General features: G+C 43.4%; 1 pseudogene; it reads right to left on the bottom strand.

Moving 5' to 3' along the window:
- Window positions 1-12468: 12468 nt before the first annotated feature.
- Window positions 12469-13813, bottom strand: LOC132223555 (suppressor of cytokine signaling 6-like; annotated as a pseudogene).
- Between the last annotated feature and the right edge of the window lie 3547 nt (window positions 13814-17360).

The raw sequence follows: 17360 nt of genomic DNA, 5'->3' as shown, positions 1-17360 counted from the left end.
CGCGAGCCACATGCGGCTCTTTGGCCCCTTGAATGTGGCTCTTCCACAAAATACCACGTGCAGGCGCGCACATACAGTGCGATTGAAACTTCGTGGCCCATGCGCAGAAATCGGTATTTTGTGGAAGAGCCACACTCAAGGGACCAAAGAGCCGCATGTAGCTCGCGAGCCGCAGTTTGCCGATCACTGCTAGATGCATTTCACTTTTCACATACCAGTGAGGATGCTGTCTTTAGCCATTTGTCTGGTTAACTGCTCTGATCCAAAGGGATAATAAAACATCTTCCCAAGAGATCCAAATGGAGCCAGGAATACTGCAGCACTATATCTCTAGCTTAAAAAGGGGATGAAGCTCAGACCTTGGAAACATCTCTCTGGGCTGTAAAAGCTGGAGACACAGCTTATCTGGCCATTAGAAAGACATGTTAACATTGCAAAGGCTAGTATAGGAGCCAATATCCTTTTCATTCTGTCTCCAAGGAGCAAAGGGATTTCTCTTTTCGGAAGGGAGCAGGTTGGCTGTCTCTCTTCCATATATAAAAGGAGAAAATCCATTGCTCTCTACCCTCTTCTATGGATTGGAACCTACCACTCACATAGAAAGTTTCCATCCTGTCACCTGTGGGTCTGGGTCTGGGGGGCCAATACTGCAGTGTTACTCTGTTGATCTGGTCGAGAGTAATAATAAAGAAAAACCTCCTGTCTCTGATCCAGGTGCCTTGTTTTTCTTTAGTATTCATACATATAAAGTACATAACTGTGTAAGTGAGGTTACGTCTCAGAACCTTCACAGTTCTTGACAAAACATTGGGGAACATTAAACTTTAAGTGCTGAAAGGGAGAAGAGATTAAAAAAGAGAGAACAGCCCAGGTGGTGTGGCTAAGTTGTTGAGCATCAACTCATGCACCAAGAGGTCCCCAGTTAGATTCCCAGTCAGGGCACATGCCGGGGTTGCAGGCTTGATCCCCAGTCAGGGATGTGCAGGAGGCAGCCCATCCATGTTTCTCATCGATGTTTCTAACTCTCTTTTCCTCTCTCTATAAAATCAATAAAACATATTTAAAATAAATGATTCTCTCTCATCATTGATGTTTCTATCTCTCCCTCTCTCTTTAAAATCAATAAAAACATTTTTTTAAAGAAAGAGAACAAACAGGAATGGCCAGAGAAGTACAGAATAACCAGGAAACTGAATTAATTCAATGTGATGGAAACCTAGGAACAAGAACATTTTAAAGGAGAGGTAATCATTAGCAGTGTCAAATCCATAGAGAACTCAATAGCATCAAAACTGAAACATGGCTGGCTATTGGCTTTGGTGGTTTGGGGGTCAATGGTGACTTTTGCCAAAAGAAATTTCAACCGAAACTTTTTTCAGTAGGTTGAGGCATGAATGAATTTGAGGAAGCAGAGACAGCAAATGTAGACTACTACTATTTGGAGAAGCTTAAGCTGAGAAGGTAAGGAGAGAAATTGGCATCTGATGGAGACTTAGGATCAAGGGAGAGTTCTGTTTTGTTTTTTTAATGGGAGACACCCAGGCATGTGTAAAGCTGAGGAAAAAGTTGATCGAATTCAGAGAGAAAAGGGATAATTGATGGAGAGCGGGGTTCTGAAAGAGATAGAAAAAGATGGCACTTACAGTACAGGTGGAATGGTGGACGTTGAACAGGCAGATTGAATGGACATAAGGATGTGTGTGAATGTAATGTGAAGAGAGTCGGCTGAGTCTGAAGACCATGGATTTATAGTGACACTAATTTTTATGGTTTTGTGGATTTTCTCTAGCAGGTGCAAACACCAAGGTGGAGGATAGATGGGTGGTTTGTAGTACTGATCCAAGGTGAAACATTCGTGTGGCTCATTTGGCAGACAGGAATGAAAAAGGCATTAAGGGTACTGGTGAGAGAGAAGTTCAGGTGATCAAGCATGCCGTTAAGAAAAGTTGGGAAGGTAAGTGAAAAGAGGTCAGGAGAGGCTGACAGACTAGGAGAAAATTGAGGTCTCAGAGAACTAAAGGGGTCTCTATGAAGTAAAGAGATAAAAAAGTACCAAGTGGGTGAGGGCCTGAAGGATCCAGTAGGAGAAGAAATTGCAGTCAAAATGGAATAGTGGAGGAATAAATGGTAGAGGTGAGCAATTCTGGGCCACAATAAAATTCAAGATGGGGTGTTTTAGGTGTGGGTGGCTGAAGTGGAATGGAGAAGGTAATTGAGAGTCAAGGAATGGAGAAGTTATTATGTCATCTCCATGGACAATGAGATCCCCTATTATGAGCACCAGGAATTAGGGTGGAGAGGGAGATTGTGGGTAAGGTGCCAGTATGTTTACTTAAGAAGGGGAGAGTGAAGGATATATAAGAATTTTCTAAGCAGACTGATGGAAGAGATGACCATTCTAGATAGAGAGAAAAGATTGGGAAAAGGCATGGTTGGAAGGGTGAAATAGCTGGATCTCTCCAGAGAACTGAAACCAGTGTGAATGTCAGTATAGGGATGAGGCTGCATTAGCAGGTGGAGCTGACATATGATGCACAGCCACTGAGGACTTTTATAGAATTGACTTAATTCTGATTTGCATTTTAGGTTTTCTAAGGTGAAGTGTGGAAAATTAGTCAGGAAGGGCTAGAGACCAGTTAGAGGGCTGTTGCAATTGTCTAGGCCATTACCAGAGGAGTGACACTGACTATGGAGGTAGAGGGTGAATTCCAAAGCTATTTTAATTTAAAGGGCTAGTATGGTATATGAAAGTTGAACTCAACATGGTAAAACTGACAGGCCCAGTTAGCAATCTCCCTCCTTTTTAAGGGTTACTTCGCCATATGTAATAGGCAACTCTAACATAGCACCCAAGATTCCTGCCTCCCACCCCATGAACACACACCTCTCCAAGTTAGTATAAAACTAATCTAGACACTGCTGTGAGGGATTGTGCAGGTGTAATTAAAACCCCAAATCAATTAACTTTAAGAAATAGAGATTATCCTAAGTACACTGACCCAATCAGGCAAGCTCTAAAAGGGATTGGGCTCTTCATTTACAAAAGAACAAATGCTGCATGATTCAACTTATAGGAGAGATCTAAAATAGTCAAACTCATAGAAACAAAAAGTGAAATGGTGGTTACCAAGGGCTGGGGGATGGAGAAATGGGGAGCTGTTGTGTAATGAACATAGAGTTTCAGTTTTGCAAGATGAACAGTTCTGGAAATTTGTTGCACAACAATGTGAATGTACTTAACACTACTAAAAATAGTTAAGATGGTGGTAAATTTTGTGTTATGTGTGTTTTTTTATCATGATTTTTACAAAAGTGGGAGGGACTGGGCCCTTTCCGGTGAGATTCAAAGTCTGAGAGGAGTATGACATGAGGAAGGTTCTCCATTGCTGACTGAAGATGGAGGGGGCCACGTGCCTCTAAGAACTGAGAGTGGGCTCCAACAGACTACCATGAAGGATATGGGAACCTCAGTCCTTCGACCTCAAGAAAGTAAATCCTGCCACAACCACATGAGTTTGGAAGAGGTCCCTAAGCCTCAGATGAGTTTATGGTCTAGCTGACACCTTAATTTTAGCTTGTGAGACCTTGAGCAAAGAACCTAGTTAACCTGGATTCCTAGTCCATGGAAACTGAGAAAAAAAAAGTGTGTTTTGTGCGCACATGTGTGTGTTTGTGTGTGTGTCTGTTTTAATGAAACAAAAATATAAATAAAATATACTCAGATCAAACTAGATGATGAAGTTTTATTTCTTTTTTCCCTTCCATTTTCAACCAGACTGTTTGAGTATCATATAAAATTAACCTTTCACATTATGTTTGCTACTCACAGCAAATGTCTATCTTTCTGTACAAAAACAGAACATGTTGCAATACCCCTTTCTTTCTGTTTACAGATTTAATTAATATATTTTTTGATTTCAGAGAGAGAGAAACATCAATTTGTTGTTCCACTTATTTATATTCATTGGTTGCTTCTTTTTTTCATTTTTTTAAAAAAACTTTATTGTTGAGATTATTACAGATGTCCCTCTTCCCCCCACCCCCGCCATAGCTCCCCTCTACCCAGTTCCCACCGCACCCCAGGCCCTCACCACCCTACTGTCTGTGTCCATAGGTAATGCATACATGCATACAAGATCTTTGTCTAATCTCTTCCCACATACCCCACACACACCCTTCCCTCTGAGAATCATCAGTCTGTTCCATTTCCATGCCCCTGATTCTATTACATCACCAGTTTATTCTGTTCATCAGATTTTTTTTATTCATTTTATTTTTAGATTCACTTGTTGATAGATATGTATTTGTTGTCACTTTGTTGTTCATAATTTTTTATCTTTACCTTTTTCTTCTCCTTCCTCTTCTTAAAGAATACCCTTCAGCATTTCATATAATACTGGTTTGGTGGTGATGAACTCCTTTAGCTTTTCCTTGTCTGTGAAGCCCTTTATCTGACCTTCAATTCTAAATGATAGCTTTGCTGGATAAAGTAATCTTGGTTGTAGGTTCTTGGCATTCATCACTTTGAATATTTCTTGCCACTCCCTTCTGGCCTGCAAAGTTTCTGTTGAGAAATCAGCTGACAGTCGTATGGGTACTCCCTTGTAGGTAACTGACTTTCTTTCTCTTGCTGCTTTTAAGATTCTCTCTTTGTCTTTTGCTCTTGGCATTTTAATTATGATGTGTCTTGGTGTGGTCCTCTTTGGATTCCTTTTTTTTGGGGTTCTCTGCACTTCCTGGACTTGTAAGTCTATTTCTTTCACCAAGTAGGGGAAGTTTTCTGTCATTATTTCTTCAAATAGGTTTTCAATATCTTGCTCTCTCTCTTCTTCTGGCACCCCTATAATTCGGATGTTGGTAAGCTTGAAGCTGTCCCAGAGGCTCCTTACACTATCTTCATATTTTTGGATTCTTTTTTCATTTTGCTTTTCTGGTTGTGTGTTTTTTGCTTCTTCGTATTTCAAATCATTGACTTGATTCTTGCAATCCTCTAGTCTGCTGTTGGGAGTCTGTATATTAGTCTTTATTTCAGTCAGTGTATGTTTAATTTCTAGTTAGTCCTTTATCACAACCTCGAGGGTCTCATTAGATTTCTTGTAGATCTCATTAAGTTTATCAGCAGTTTCTAGAAAATTCTTGAAAAACCTTAAAAGTGTGGTTTTGAACTCTATATCCAGTAGTTTGCTTTCCTCCATTTCTGTCATTTGTGTCCTTTTTCTTTGTCTCCGTATTTTTTATGCTTCCCTGTGTTGATAAAGTGGTTTTCTGTGCTAAGTGTCCTCTAGGGCCCAGTGGTTCAGCCTCCCCAATTACCTGAGGAGGACACTCTTGGTGCACCCCCTTGTGGTCTTTGTGCACAGTCTTGTTGTAGTTAAGCCTTGATTGTTGTAGTTATCACTGTGAGGAATTGACCCCCAGGCCAATTGGCTATGAGAATCAGCTGTGTCTGCAGTGGGAGAACTTCTGTGCTGGAGACACCCCTCTGGGGCAAGACTTGCTTCAATGGGGCTTTGGTGCTCACTGAGTCTGCCCCCTGAGTGTGTCTTTTATGGTTCCACAGAGCTGCAAACTGGATGGTCCCACTCTGACCTCTGGGTTTCCTGGCTCCTGGATCTCTAGGGAGGTGCTAATCTAGCCTTTGCCTGAGGCTATCCAGCAAAAGCCTCCCTGCAGGGCTTGGGTGGGGCAGGTCCCATGGAATCAACAGGGCAGGGCTAGCAGTTATGGTGTCTCCACTTCTCAGTATCCTGGAAATCCCTGCCAGCCCCTCCGAGAGAAAGCTGCCCTCGAGTTTCGACCGTGGCCAGACAGTCCCGCTTCTCCTGTATGAGTCTGGGTCCCTAGAGGCTCGCCCGGAACTGGAGCTCAGAGCCTGAGACTCCCTCCCGATTGAAAACGACAACCGCGCCCTCAGCTGCCAGCCCTCTCCGCATGCACCTCCGCACCTTAGTATTTTACTTCCACACTGTGCCTCCTCTGAGTCTCGGTATGCTTTTTTCTTTCCTTCTAGTTGTGGAATTTCCACTCATCCAGCCTTCCTGTGGTTCTGGATGATGTCCGTTCTGTCTTTTAGTTGTATTTTTGAAGTGGTTGCTCGAGGCAGCAAACTCCGGTGTTTACCTATGCCACCATCTTGGTTTCCTATCTTCATATTTTTAGATTCTTTTTTCTTTTTGCTCTTCTGGTTGGATGTGTTTTGTTTCCTCATATTTCAAATCATTGACTTGATTCTCAGGATCCTCTAGTCTACTGTTGAATCCCTATATATTATTCTTTATTTCAGTCAGTGTATGCTTAATTTCTGACTGGTCCTTTTCCTTTTTTTTTTTTTTTTTTTTTTTTTGGCATTCTCACTAAGATTCTTGAAGGTCTCACTAAGTTCCTTAGAGGTTTCCAGAAGAGTCTTGAGTAACCTTATAACTGTGGTTTTGAACTCTATAGCAGTAGTTTGCTTTCTTCCATTTCGTTCATTTGTGACATGTTTCTTTGTCTCAGCATTTTGGCTTCTTCCCTGTGTTTGTTTCTATGTACTGGGTAGCTGCTAAGTCTCCTTGAGTTGATAGTGTGGCCTTGTGTGGTAGGTGTCCTATAGGGCCCAGTGGCTCAGCCTCCCCAATCACCTGAGGTGGACACTCTTGGTGCACCCTTTTGTGGGCTGTGTGCACAGTTTTAGTGTAGTTGAGCCTTGATTGCTGTTGGTGTCACTGGGAGGAATTGACCTCCAGGCCAATTGGTTATGGGGACCCGCTGCGACTACAGTGGGAAAGCTGCTGTGCAGGAGACACCCTTATGGGGCAGGACTTGCTTCAGTGGGGTTTTGGTGCTCACTGAGTCTGCCCCTTGAGTGTGTCGCTTATGGATCTGAGGAGTTGTAATCTGGTGTGGTCTCACACTGACCACTGGGTACACTGACTCTTGGGTCTCCAGGGAAGTGCAAAGTCAGCCGCTATCTGAGGCCACCCAGCAGGAGCTACAGAGAGATCTGCAGATTCTTCCTCTTTGTATTGGGTTTGGAAGTGTCCATGCAAGGCCCAGCTGTGAAGCAAGGCTGGCTGGTACTGGTGCTGGCCTTGGGCCTTTTATTGATAGCTTTGGGGCTCCCTGACCCAGCTGCAGCTTGTTTGACAGGTTTTAGGCTGAGAAAGGACAGACCATTCATATACAAAAGCCCCTGTGCATGGCTTGTGTGCAGTTGTAAATGGTGGTGGTGGGGGGGGGGGGTTCTCAGGGAATCACCAGGGTGGAGCAAACAGAAATGGCTGCCAGTCATCCCTGCACCAGGGAGGTCCCAGCATGGGAACAATGACCCCTGTGAGCACCTCCGTCTGGAAGAAAGCTGCCCCTGAGTTCCTGCCCTAGTGCCAGACAGTCCAGTTTCTCCCCGTATGTGTCTGGGTCCCCCAGAACCTCACCTGGCACTGGAGCTCAGAGCACATGGGAGCTTGTAAATTCAGTTCGTGGTGCAGGCCTTTTGAGAGGAGAGCTGGGTCTCCAGCAGCCTGTGTGTCACTCATCCCCAATCTGCACTAGTTTTTACAGTCTGTAGTTCTTATTGCCTGTAGGGACTTCTTTCCCCAGCTCTGGGACCCTGAGCTGTGCATCTGGTGTGGACCTGGGGCTTCTTACTCCTCCAGGCTGCCTCTTCAGAGGTGATCTCCCTCCCGATTAAAAAAGCAGCACACCTGGGTGCTGGACCAGCCTGTTCTGCACCTCTGCACCTCCTACCAGTCTCAATGCGCTTTCTTCTTTACCTTTCTAGTTGTAGTACTTCCACTCAGCCAGCTTTCCCGCAGTTCTGGATGATAGTTGTTCTGTATTTTGGTTGTAATTTTGATGTGGTTGTGGGAAGCAGTGAGTACAGTCATTTACCTATGCTGCCATCTTGGCTCCATCTCTCATTGGCTGCTTCTTATATGTGCCCTGACCAGGGATCGAAACCACAAACTTGGTGTATCAGGATGAACCTCTAACCAACTGAGCTACCTGGCCAGGACTTTAATTAATTTCTTGACAAATGCTTTTCTTTGTATCGATACACTATCAGAACATAACAATTTCAGATTGCATTATATTTCTTTAAAATATTGTATATTATGAATATACCAAGGCACATAAAAAATTGGTTTTCCATCTGTAGCTCAGTGATTAGAGCGTTGGCCCCAGATTGAAGGGTCATGGGTTGATTCTGGTCAAGGGCATCTACCTTGGTTGCAGTGTGGGAGACAACCAAACAGTGTGTCTCACATTGATGTTTCTCTCTCTGTCTCTCCCCCTCCCTTCCACTCTCTAAAAATCAATGGGGAAAATATCCTTAGGTGAGGATTAACAACAACAACAAAAAAAATGGCTTTCTGAATAGAACAACATAACATCTGCCCTCTAAAATAACACAAAATTAAAATTAAAAAAAAATATTTAGATGAAATTCAGAATAATCTGAACTTGACACAAAATAGCTAGATCTTACACACATGATAGCACCTGAAGAAAACATGGGGAACAAGCTAATTACACATGATAAAGTGAGGTTCAGGACAGTCCAAAAACCTCTGTGTACCATTTTTTCACAAATAGTACATGTAAATGCTTCTAGAAACATGGAGAAGTCATTTCAACAATTATCATCAATATACAGCGGCCCTTTGACTATACCTGCCATCTACCATAGATGCACAAGAACTTTTAATTCACCCTAGATACATTTTAAAATATATATATATATATATATATATATATATATATATATATATGTGTGTGTATATATATATATATATATATATATATATATATATATATGTGTGTGTGTGTGTATATATATATATTATTGATTTCAGAGAGGAAGGGAGAGGGAAAGAGAGAGAGAAACATCAGTGATGAGAGAGAATCATTAATAAGCTGTCTCCTACACACCCCATACTTGGGATCGAGCCAGCAACTTGGGCATGTGCCGTGACCTCCTGGTTCATAGGTTGATACTCAACCACTGAACCACGCCAACCAGGCCCTAGATACATTTTAAATAGTTTTATAATAAAGAGCTTTGCAAAGGGTAGTTTAAATGTCTTACATTAATTTTTTATCCTCACCCTAGGATATGTTTATTGATGAGAGAGAGAGAGAGAGAGAGAGAGAGAGAGAGAGAGAGAGAGAAACACCCATCGGTTACAGCCCATATGAGCACTGACCAGGGATCAAACCTGAAACCTAGGTATGTGCCCTGACCAGGAATGCAACCTGAAACCTTTTGGTGTATGGGACGATGCTCTAACTAACTGAGCCACCTGGCCAGGGTTAAATGTCTTACATTAATTTAATAATAAGTTTATAACACTGTCATAATTCTTAATCCAAACAGCTTATAGTAAACGCTTAAATTATATTATTACAGTATTCTCCATATGCCATCTTATCAGGTGAAACATCAGAAAGTGAAAGAGGAATTTCCACAACGCGGTACAATCAATGTTCCATCAAAATTAAGTGCCTGTTCCCCTATAAGTCACAATACATCTTACCATAATATTATGGCTTTGTGCCTTTTCTTGGTAATATCTCAATTCTGGCCTTAAAAAAAAACAAAGAGAAAAAAATAGGAATAGAGATATATTTGAATGACAAAGCCAATAACTTTGCTTAAGACTTTTACCCTTGTGTTTAAATGAGGGTAGAGAAAACTAAGTGACAAAGAAAGAAACATCTCAAATTACATGTTTCATTTTAGATAGAAACAGTTTCCTGTAAAGCTGTGTAACTGGAAACATTTTCTGGACAGGGGAATCTTGAAACAACATCACAGCATTGTGCAATTAAAAATAACTCTACTTTTCAAAATAACTAGAAAAACATTAGTAATAACCACCCCCCATGACTACTACTGAGTTACAGGTAAAATGATTAATGATTCCAAATTACTCAAGATTTTGCCAAATTCAAAATAAGCAATAAAATATATGAAAAATAATAAAGAAGCCCTAGCTGGTTTGGCTCAGCAGATAGAGCATCGGCCTGCGGACTCAGGGGTCCCAGGTTCGATTCCGGTCGGGGGCATGTGCCTGGGTTGCGGGCGCATCCCCGGTGGGGGGGGGCGTGCAGGAGGCAGCTGAATCGATGTTTCTCTCTCATTGATGTTTCTAACTCGCTATCCCTCTCCCTTCCTCTCTGTAAAAAAATCAATTATATATATATATATATATATATATATATATATATATATATATATGAAAAATAATAAAGAAACAAACAAGTTTTTTAAATGGCAGTATATAAAGAGGCAAGAAGACTTCCATATATCTGATATGGTCTTAATATTTTTTCTTAATAATACTTCACAATTTTCACACTTTTACAACTAGAGTATTTGATGGGGGCAGGGGTCAAATATAGAATATTTTACTTGTTACTACATTTAAAAAATATATAAATCCACTGTAAAACAACGTTTTCTTTTTATCTAAATCAATCCAAAACTTTATGGTGCAAGAGAACCCAATCCATGTGGGAAAGTTAGTTATACAAATAAGTTCTAATCAAGAAAATGTTGACTAAGGTGAAGTTGAGAAAAAAACATTTGCCAAAGGAAAGTATAGATAACACAAAAATTGCTATCATAGGAATCTAAGATCATGTAATATTTATTTTAATAATAATTCTAGTTCCATAGGCCTTTATATGTTACTAGAGGCCTGGTGCATGAATTCGTGCACCAATGGGGTCCCTTGGCCTGGCCTGCGGGATCAGGCCAAAACTGGCTCTCTGACATCTCCTGAGGGGTCCCAGATTGCGAGAGGGCACAGGCCAGGCTGAGGGACCCCACCGGTGCATGATCAGGGCTGGGTAGGGACACAGGATGTTGGCCAGCCAGGGAGGGTCTGCGGGAGGGCTCCAGGGTGTGTCCGGGCCTTCTTGCTCAGTCCCAATTGGCCAGACCCCAGCAGCAAGCTAACCTACCAGTTGTAGCATCTGCCCCTTGGTGGTCAGTGCATGTCATAGAGAGTAGTTGAGCAGCCTTAGCATATCATTGTCATATTATGCTTTGATTGGTTGAATGGATGACTGGATGACCAGACACTTAGCTTATTAGGCTCTTATTATATAGGATGCCAAATTGTATTGGAGTTTAATGACATAAAAGGCAACAATTTCTAAATTGGTGGTATACAATTATTTAAGATTTTTATTTGGCTCAGTGGATAGAGCATAGGCCCGTGGACTTAAGCGTTGTGGGTTCCATTTCAGTCAAGGATCTGTACCTCAGTTGCAGGCTGGATCCCCTTCCATGGTCAAGGTGCAGGTGGGAGGCAACCAATTGGTGTGTCTCTCTCACATCGATGCTTCTCTCTTTCTGTCTCTAAAAATCAATGGAAAAAATATCCTCAGGTGAGGATTAACAAAATAATACACACGCGCGCACACACACACAGACACGCACACACACACACACACAAATGAAAGCAACAGAAAAACCCAACCAGTTACAACCCAAATCAGCACAACCTTAAAAATAATTTAGGCCCTAGCCAGGTAGCTCAGTTGGTTGGATCCTCCTGATACACCATGGTTGTGGGTTTGATACCTAGTCAGGGCACATACAAGAATCAACCAATGAATGCATAAGTGGGACAACAGATCAGTGTTTCTCTCTCTAACTCTTCTCTCCTTTCTCCCCCTTCTATTCTTGCTTAAAAAAATCAATAAATAAAAAATTTAGAAAAGATTATGTCAATTCATAATTCTAAATATTTCTAAAGTTAACAGTGAGATTACAAATAATTTTTAAAATATCATTTTTAGTGTATATGTAAATTCAGCATTTATCATATGGGCATGTTTCTTCAACACTACCTTTGAAAATAAGCCATTTAAAAAGACAGCAATTTTTGCCCTAGCTGGTTTGGCTCAGAGGCTAGAGCGTCCTTCCGCAGACTGAAGGGTCCCAGCTTTGATTCCGGTCAAGAGCACATATCTAGGTTGCGTGCTCGGTCCCCAGAAGGGGGTGTGCAGGAGGCAGCTGATCAATGATTCTCTCTCATCATTGATGTTTCTATTTCTCTCTCACTCTCCCTTCCTCTCTGAAATCAATAAAAATGTATTGAAAAAACAGCAATTTTTATTCTAAAAATTTCATTTAACTTTAAGTTGAATACACATGAAATGTGCTCTCAATGCATAGAAATCATAGTGCATAGCAGAAGGGACTTGGAGGGGGCAGATTAAGGAGAAGTTGATAAAATTCACATTGTGATTATTTTGTGCTTGATGGAAAACAATTCACATTTCTAAAATCTGAAGACTTTCCTCCTTAAAGAACTGAAAATAAACTCAATACACCTTGCTGACACTCCCCCATTCCTAAGCTGACTACTTTTTTCACCTAAAACTAAATCAGTTATGGCAGCAAAAGATTTTCATAGCAATGAAAGTTTATAACTAACTATATTTCAATCTCTTTATCTTCAACCCAATAATCTTTCAGTAATGCTTCTCCTGTCAGTAATCCTTCATTTTGTTTGGCAAAGGACATTTTGGAAATGTCTATTCTGGTACACTGACATACAGTAAAATGACACAGGTACTGCAAAGATCACACCTGCATGAATGGTGTTGATACTTGATTGGTATATCGCAGATCCAAACGACGGGCACCATGAATAACAAAAAGCTCCATTTTCAGAGTCCCTGGTTGAATGTTTAATTAGATTAGTGAATTTCCCGTCTACTAGAAAGTCCATAAAAGTGAAACCTACCATTTGAGTGGTTAATTCTAGTGTGAAGTGTTTTACCATGGGAGTGAAAACTTGATCTTATAAAGATGTCATTAGAACTATCCCAAACAAGAAAAGAATCATCTGGTGCATTTACTAGCTACCCTTACACCTCCCAGCATGTGATTGGTCTCCAGTACCACCCTTATTTTGCACAATTTTTCAGCTCCCCTGTAAGGCCTGTCACAATCCCCAAGACCACTATTTTCCTTTGAATCATAAACTCTTGCTATCCCAGGAGCGGAGTCAGGATGAAAATTTAAATGACAGCACATGCTTTCTGCCACATGGACATCTGTGCTGGTGAGCCCACAGAGGTTCCTTTGGATTTCATCATTCTGCATTGGAGGTAACAATGGCCAGCGTGGAGGGACATCATCATGACTGGCTCGCAGGTTCTGTAATGTGACACCATGGTGGCAATGAACAATCCATTCAGTGATCCAAAGAGATCTCTGGGAAGACTAGGTCTTGGTCTACCAGATTATTGTTTCAGAGAAAGAGTTCTCTCCAACTTGAGAAGGAACTGCAGAAACTTTCATGGGAGCAGCTGTCCAGAAATAGCTAGGCAATCCTTCCAGAAGATACATCCCCTCGTTTTCAGGCACAGAATACCAAAGGCAGTCTTGAAGTGGAAGTACAAGAACTCCAGCACTCATTCAATGAGGTGAAGATTCAAGTCTCCATTCTAAGATTCTCAACTCCTTAATGAATTTTTGTTCTTAGCATAGTTACAGGCTGAAGACTGTGACAATCTTTTCTAATATCATTCCGTATTGGACTTTGATTGGAAGAATGAAGCAAGGCTTTGACTCTCACCTCCTCCAATTTGATACATGCCTTCTCAAAGTTTGTAGGTCAAGAAGCCAAAGGATTGGTGATGACTGCAATGAAAGTGGATCTTATTGAGCTTTGAACGCTCACATCTTGAAATATTGGTGCCAGGAGAGTAAAGCTATCTCCAGCTGGCAGAGCCCCAGAGGGTGCGCTCCCCTTGCCTTTCTGCTATTTTCCACCTTTTCATCTTCACTGTGAATGTCACAGCTGGCCATATCTTTACCACAGCAGCTACCAAATAAGAAATAATTCTCCCCTTGCCCTGACTGGTTTGGTTCAGTGGATAGAGCGTCGGCCTGCGGACTGAAAGGCCACAGGTTCAATTCCAGTCAAGGGCATGTACCTTGGTTGTGGGCACATCCCCAGTGGGGGGTGTGCAGGAGGCAGCTGATCAATGTTTCTCTCTCATTGATGTTTCTCTCTATCCCTCTCCCTTCCTCTCTGTAAAAGCTCAATAAAATATATTTAAAAAAAAGAAAAGAAATAATTCTCCCCAAATGCATGGGCTGTTGTACTACCATAAAATCATTTCTTTTATATATATACTAGAGGCCTGGTGCACAAAAATTTGTGCCCTCGGGGGGGAGGAGGGGTCCCTCAGCCCGGCCTGTGCCCTCTCGCAATCTGGGACCCCTCAGGAGATAATGACCTGCTGGCTAGGCCTGCTCCCGGGTGGCAGAGGGCAGGCCCAATCCCTAGGTGCAGCCCCTGGTTGGGCTCAGAGCAGGGCCGATTGGGGAGTTGGGGCGCTGCCCCTGTCATGCACAGAGCAGGGCAGATTGGGAGGTTGCAATGCCACCCTCAGTCACGCTCAGGGTAGGGCCAATTGGGGGGTTGGGGCACCACCCACTGTCACACTCAAGGCAGGGTCGATGGGGAGGTTGCAGTGCCACCCCCTGTCACGCACAGAGCAGGGCCAATCAGGGGGTTGGGGCGCTGCCCCCTGTCACTCACAGAGCAGGGCCAATCAGGGGGTTGAGGAGCTCCCCCCTGTCACTCACAGAGTAGGGCTGATAGGGGAGTTGGTGCACCGCCCCCTGTCACACACAGAGCAGGGTGGATCAGGGGGTTGGGGTGCCGCCCTCTATCACCCACAGAGCAGGGCCGATCAGGGGGTTGGGGCACTGCCACTGTCACACTCAGGGCAGGGCCGATGGGGAGGTTATGGCTCTACCCCATCACACACAGAGAAGGGCCCCTGGGGTGGGGGTTGGGGCGCCGCCTTCTATCACCCACAGAGCAGGGCCGATCAGGGGGTTGGGGCGCCGCCCCCTGTCACACACAGAGCCGCAGGGCGATCATGGGGTTCGGGAGCTCCCCCTATCAGGCACAGAGCAGGGCTGATCAGGGGGTTGGGGCACCTTCCCCTGTCACGAACAGAGCAGGGCGAGGTTGTGGCCCCGCCCCCTGTCACACACAGAGTCGCAGGGCGATCAGGGGGTTTGGGCGCTGCTCCTTGTCACACTGATCCCAGTGCCGGGAGGCATATTACCCTTTTACTATATAGGATAGAGGCCTGGTGTATGGGTTGGGGCTGGCTGGTTTGCCCTGAAGGGTGTCCTGGATCAGGGTGGGGGTCCCCACTGGGGTGCCTGGCCAGCCTGGGTGAGGGGATGAGGGCTGTTTGCAGCTGGTCACACACCCTTCAGGGTGGGGGTCCCCACTGGGGTGCCTGGCCAGTCTGGGTGAGGGGCTGAGGGCTGTTTTCAGGCTGGCGAGTGACTGAAGCTCCCAACCGCTCCTTTTTTTCTTTTTTTTTTAATTCTGGGCTTGCTTTAGCTTTGAGGCTTGGCTCCAGCCTTAGGCCTCCGCTGCTGAAAGCAGGTTTCTGGCCTTTGTTTACCTTCTGTATTTGAAGTAATGTTGCAATCATGCTGGCTGAAGTAGGTTTCTGGGGTTTTGTTTAGCTTCTATATTTGTAACATAGTTGCTTAGAGTTGCAGCCCAGAGGCCTGCAGTAGCAGGCGGGGAACGTTGGAGTCCTCTGTCACTGAAGCAAGCAAGCCTCATGTTCACTTTAAGCTGCCTGGCTGCCGGCCGCCATCTTGGCTGGCAGTTAATTTGCATATCGCCCTGATTAGCCAATGGGAAGGGTAGCAGTCGTACGCTAATTACCATGTTTCTCTTTTATTAGATAGGATATCTGTGACGACGCACCTTTTGAGCTCGGCGTGTCAGCATTTTGAAAAACCCTAACTTAAGTCTAGTGCCATGTCACATATAGAAATTGTTTGATATTTGCAACCATAGTAAAACAAAGACTTATATTTTTGATATTTACTTTATATATTTAAATGCCATTTAACAAATAAAAATCAACCAAAAAAATGAGTTCGCATGTCACCTCTGACACGCATGTCATAGGTTCGCCATCACTGGTATATATACTAGAGGCCCGGTGCACAAAAATTTGTGCACTCAGGGGGGTCCCTCAGCCCTGCCTGTGCGCTCTCACAGTCTGGGACCCCTCGGGGGGATGTCCACCTGCTGGCTTAGTCCCACTCCCTGGGGAATCGGGCCTAAGCTGGCAGTCAGACATCCCTTTGGCAGCCCGGCAGCCCTCAGGGGATGTCCACTTGCCAGTGGAGAGCAGGCCTAAGCTGCAGTCGGACATCCTTAGCGCTGCTGAGGAGGCGGGAGAGGCTCCCACCACTACCGCTGTACTGGCAGCCATCAGCCTGGCTTGTGACTGAGCAGAGCTCCCCCTGTGGGAGTGCACTGACCACCAGAGGGCAGCTCCTGCATTGAGCATCTGCCCCCTGGTGGTCAGTGTGTGTCATAGTGACCAGTCATTCCCAGTCATTCTGCTGTTAGGGTCAATTTGCATATTACCCTTTTATTATATAGGATATATATACTTATTTTAATGTGTTTTAAATCATACATTATTGTTGAAAGTATTGCATATATGTCCCCATTTTCCCCTCATTGACTCCCTCCAGCCCGCCCCTTCACCCTACCCAGGTCCTCACCGCCCCATTGTCTGTGTCCATGGGCCATGCATATATGCATACAAGGTCCTGATTGATTACCTACCACCCACTCATCCTCCCATGCCTTCCGTCTGAGATTCCGCACTCTGTTCCATGCTTCCATGTCTCTGGATCCACTCCATTCATCAGTTTATTTTGTTACTTAGATTCAACATATGAGTGAGATCATGTGATATTTGTTTTTCTCCGACTGACTTATTTCACTTAGCGTGATACTCTCCAGTCCCTCCAAGCTGTCTCAAAGGGTAAGAGATCCCTCTTTTTTACTGCTGCATAGCATTCCACAGTATAAATGTACCATAGAATTTTTATCCACTCATCTACTAATGGGCACTTGGGCTGTTTCCAAATCTTAGCTATTGTAAATTGTGCTGCTATGAACATAGGGGTGCATATATCCTTTCTGATTGGTGTTTCTGGTTTCTTGGAATATAGTCCTAGGAGTGGGATTACTGGATCAAATGGGAGTTCCATTTTTAACTTTTTGAGGAAACTCCATACTATCTCTTTAGGTCCTTTGCCCATTTTTTTTTTATTGAATTGTCTTCCTTTTGTTAAGTTGTATGAGTTCCTTATGTATTTTGGATAGTAACCCTTTATCAGATGTATCCTTGCCAAATATGTTCTCCCCTACAGTGGACTCCATTTTTGTTTTGTTGATCATTTCTTTTGTTGTGCAGAAGCTTTTTATATTTAGTTATTCCCATTTGTTTATTTTCTCCTTAGTTTCCTTTGCCTTAGGAGATGTATCTGCAAACATATTGCTATG

This window comes from Myotis daubentonii, chromosome X (assembly GCF_963259705.1).
Source record: "Myotis daubentonii chromosome X, mMyoDau2.1, whole genome shotgun sequence".
NCBI lineage: Eukaryota > Metazoa > Chordata > Mammalia > Chiroptera > Vespertilionidae > Myotis > Myotis daubentonii.
This window is presented reverse-complemented; position numbering and strand designations above follow the sequence as displayed.